The sequence below is a fragment of the Elaeis guineensis genome, chromosome 13 (genome assembly GCF_000442705.2).
Source record: "Elaeis guineensis isolate ETL-2024a chromosome 13, EG11, whole genome shotgun sequence".
NCBI lineage: Eukaryota > Viridiplantae > Streptophyta > Magnoliopsida > Arecales > Arecaceae > Elaeis > Elaeis guineensis.
The window spans coordinates 2,761,331-2,766,161 of NC_026005.2; the positions used below are offsets into that span (position 1 = coordinate 2,761,331).

General features: G+C 34.3%; 1 pseudogene; it reads left to right on the forward strand.

Moving 5' to 3' along the window:
* Window positions 1-4,563, forward strand: LOC140850907 (patatin-like protein 2; annotated as a pseudogene).
* Window positions 4,564-4,831: the final 268 nt, after the last annotated feature.

Genomic DNA, 4,831 nt, shown 5'->3' on the forward strand with positions numbered 1-4,831 from the left:
CTCGGAAGAAAAGTACTAGGAAACTTCTTGAGTAAGTCTATTTAAACCTCTACGTTATCGCAACTTCGATCACTTAAAATTTTTGTTTGTCCCCAAAGTAGTCCCCTCATTGTTGATCAACAAGACCTCAACAATCATGCAAAAATCAAAATCCATCAGTCAGATACAGGCCCCAACCTATGGAAACCTGATCACTATTCTCAGCATTGATGGAGGAGGAATTAAAGGAATCATTCCTGCAACTATTCTTACATTTCTAGAATCAGAACTTCAGGTAGTTAACATATAATGCTCATAGATAATTTCATTAAATCCTCAATTTTCTAGAAATTAAGATGCACCTAATAATTAGATAATTGTTGCTGCTTCATCATTTCTTGCTTCTTTTCTGTTTTCCTTCTTTCTTAGATCTAGTTGTCCATTTGTTATGTTAGTGTTATATTTTAGACAGTTTTCCAAATTTTTCCCATAGTTTTGCTTCTTTTTTTTTTTCTTTTTTATGATTATATTTTTCTAGTTTACAAAATCTTATGTATGCCAAAGATACTTTAATTTTATGATATTCAAAGGTCAGTCAAACCTGTTATACAGATCATCTTTTTTTAAAGCAGTGATTTTTCTTTATTTTTAAAACTTGTGTACATGTCTAATTTTTCTAATCAGTTCCAGTAGTTAAAGTTTTTGTTAATGCCCTCTTTGTTACAAAAGCACATTTTGAAGTGTCAAACAAAAAAAAAAAAAAATAGTGCTCATCAGAGGATTATGTTCAGATATTAGAATATTTAAATTTGTTCTTGACGTAATGATTGCTCAGTTTGCAGTTTAATTGAGAAATCTTTTAGCTAGAAGAACTAACATATGCACCGGCATCATATTGCTTTTTGTTTCTTCCATGCTTATTCGTGCCTAAAAAACTTTAAACGGTTGATTTTTTTTTTTTTAATAATCCAAGATGTAAATTGTTTGTTTTCCATGAACTTGAGAATTCAAGATCTATTTTCAGTAACACGTTCTTTATTTATCATTGTGCACCTGCTATTCTTTTGCTGCCAAATTGTATCATTACAATTAACTAACAGTTTTCTCTATAGTATTTTGGTTGATATTTTTGTTTACAAAAAAGGGAGGGAAAAATGATTTTGTTGGACAAAGTAAATCACGAGTAGATTCCTGTCTGACAACTCAACTAAATTTCATGCAAACTCACCTAACATTCAACAAAGTACTTTTTACCTACAAATGCAAAAAAAAAAAGAAAATTCCATGATTCATTATCCTGACAGAAGGCAGTGGATCATATAGTTCCAACCAATTATCAACCATTGGTGTTAAGAGAATATTGTTCTAGGAATTGTTCTTTCATATCAACAGCACATAGCAAAGAATCATGTTAAGAAATCAAACAGAAAGATAATGATCATTTTCATTTCTAATATAATTTTCTTTGTTTTCTCTTGCGTTTTGAGAAGAAACTGGATGGAGAAGATGCGAGGCTTGCAGATTACTTTGACGTGATTGCCGGGACAAGCACTGGGGGTCTTGTGACTGCCATGTTAACTGCACCAAACGAAGAAAATCGGCCCCTCTTTGCTGCAAAGGACATCAAGGACTTTTACATGAAACATTCCCCCAAGATTTTCCCACAATGCGGGTCAGTAATCATATCACGTTATTTTGGGTAACCTTGGACACACTTGAAAGTTTGAAGGATCTATTTCCTGAAATGATTAGTTTTCTCTCATTTCTTTCTTCTTGGAATTCTTAGAGGACCATTAGGCCAAGCGGCAAAGATACTGCGAGCTATATCGGGGCCCCGGTATGATGGCAAGTACCTTCATGAGCTTGTCCGGAGAAAACTAGGGAATATCAAGCTTCATCAGACATTGACCAATGTGGTCATCCCAACATTCGATATCAAGCGGCTCCAGCCAACCATATTCTCCTCCTATGAGGTCTCTCTCTCTCTTTCTCTCTCTCTCTCTCTCTCGCACGTTTTTGACACCGAAAAACTTCCCATGAACATTGTAAGCTAATTTCTTTTTGCTCGCACGTTTTTGACACCGAAAAACTTCTCCATGAACATCGTAAGCTAATTTTTTTCAAAGGAAATGTGGACAGTTCTATCGCCGTGGTGAATAGGAGCGTACGGTTCTCCCTTTTTTTCCATTTATGACTCTCCTTTATCATCTCTAGTTGTGGACATAAAAATTTAGATAAAACATCAAAATTTTTAAATGAAAGGGAGATTTTAAATTATATAAGTCAATTATAATTCTTATTTTCAAATATTTTAAAAAATATATGTAAGAGCATTTGCTAGCATGTGTTTAGTCATATATAGATTTGGCAGTGGGGAGGTTATAGATAGTTGTACAAGACTAAAGATTGAGCCTGAATAATATCCATCAACTTATCTTTTTCGGGTGAGATCTTGTATAATTATAAATAGTATGAAAGTGGATCTGATCCATAATCCACATAAATTAAAGAACACTATAACATAGGTCACTTTAGGGCTAAACACAAGCCAATTATTATATGTATAATTTTATAGGGATCTTTTGACCGATGTTAGAGCTTAAAATGGATGGAGTATTTGAGAGCCCGTATGTTTAGTTCCATAACATTTATGAATTAAAAAAATATTGAATACTTATATAAAATCAAAAAATTTAAATAATATCTTTCAGCTAGTCATTTTGGATGATATCTTATATACTAAAAAGATCTTGAATACCTATATAAGATCTGAAAATATAAATCATATCTTTCAATTAGGGTCTTTCCAAAATATTAAATTTTAACAAACAAATCCTCAAGTAGAATATAGTTAGGATTGTCGTGTAGAGTCGTTTAAAATCAGGCTGCTATGTCATACAAAATGAAAGAATCCAGAATTTTGGGAAGCTATGGAGCAAAGTAGATATGGACTCTTAGACTAGTTTAGCGGTTAGTCTTTTATATTTGCTTTTAAGATGTTACTTTAAAAGCAATGTATTCTAAAAATGGCATTTATTTTGTAATATTTTTCTTTAATAAATTCAGGTAGGTTTCATCAAAAGGAAAAATTAGTATTAATAAAGTCATAAATATGCCTATAAATTTCTCTCAAAAAATAGACATGCCTATAAATTCAGTTCATGAGCTAAATAGTGTAAACTACAGACAGAGCTACCACCATGCCAAGGAAAGGTTGATAGAAAGATGACTGGTTTCATCGCTCTGCCTTTTCCGATAGCTGTTTTAAATCTTCTCTATCAAATTTTTATATCTTTGAGATGCTCCAATTGTTGAAATTTCTGTAGCTTCCTTCTTATCTTACAGGTCAAGAACAACAGTTCTCTGGATGCGCTGCTATCTGATATTTGCATTGGCACTTCTGCAGCTCCTACATATCTTCCACCTTACTTCTTTCAAACAAAAGACTCAGATGGAAAAGTGAGGGAATTCAATCTTATTGATGGAGGTGTTGCCGCTAATAATCCGGTAAATTAAATAATAGTTTCCTTACCAAAATGATTAGCTTATGAAGTGATTCCAGGCAACCACAACAAGTTATCCATCTGGCTTTTACAGGCTTAGTTGCTATGGGAGAAGTATCCAAGGAGGTTTTCAAAGGAAACCCAGATTTCTTCCCAATCAAACCCATGGACTATTTCCGGTTCTTGGTATTTCACTTGGTACTGGCTCATCAAAGGGTGAAGAAAGATACAATGCAAAGAAAGCTAAAGCTGGGGAGTCTTGGGCTGGTTGCTCAGTAATGGATCTAATCCATTAGTTGATGTTTTTATGCAAGCAAGTGCAGATATGGTGGATATCCACATTTCAGTAGCTTTCCAAGCTCTGCATTCCAGTAGAAACTACCTTCGAATCGAGGTATAAAATAGTTTCAGATTATAATCTAATTAATGCTGCTCTCACCATTATTTTCAGCCAACAAGAAAGGCTACAGAAAGTCAGTATCTCTGAAAAAGCTTAATTGATAATATTCTATGAAACTAGGATGATGTGTTAACTGGGACGATAGCGTCAGTTGATATTGCCACAAAGGAAAACCTGGAGAATCTTGCCAAGGTTGGTGAAAATCTGCTCAAAAAACCAGTCTCAAGGGTGAATTTAGAGACAGGCCACTTCGAGCCTGTGGGCAAGGGAGAAGGACAAATGAAGAAGCTCTTATAAGGTGACTGCACAAATTAGTATTAACATGCTTATTCCATAAAATCATCGTCAGTTTTAAAGTATTCTAACTTCCATTTTTACAGGTTTGCAAGCTATTATCAGAAGAAAGAAGGCTTCGTGAGGCAAGATCACCATATTCTAGATTAGCCTGGTCTATGTGACGCCATGGATTGTGAGAATTAAGTTCGTGTTACATCTTTGAGCTGTAGAATATAACTTGAGAGAAGCTGAGTAGTGCATAGCTATAGAAGTCCGATAATCTGTCTCAAGTAATGGAATAGGAGCAGTATTCTGCTGTAATTGGAAACTAAATAATGAACTAGAATAAAGGCCGTATCTCCGTGCTTTTTATGTGCAAGCATAGGAAGTACCTGCTGCCTATTCACCAGGATATTTCACTTTCAATGTCATGCCTCGACCAAACATTAACTGACGCTGTATGCCAGCAAGACGGACTGAACAGACGTGAAAGCTATATGAACAATATATCTATCATTTCATAATAATTTTACATCAATCCTCAATCTACTAAATTCTCCATACAATCAAACGCACTCCAAATCCCACAGCCAATCAGATTCTAGAAAAAAGAGAAAAAAAAATAACCAGTTACACTACCTCGATGAGCAAGATAACACTTAAAAGTTGGTTA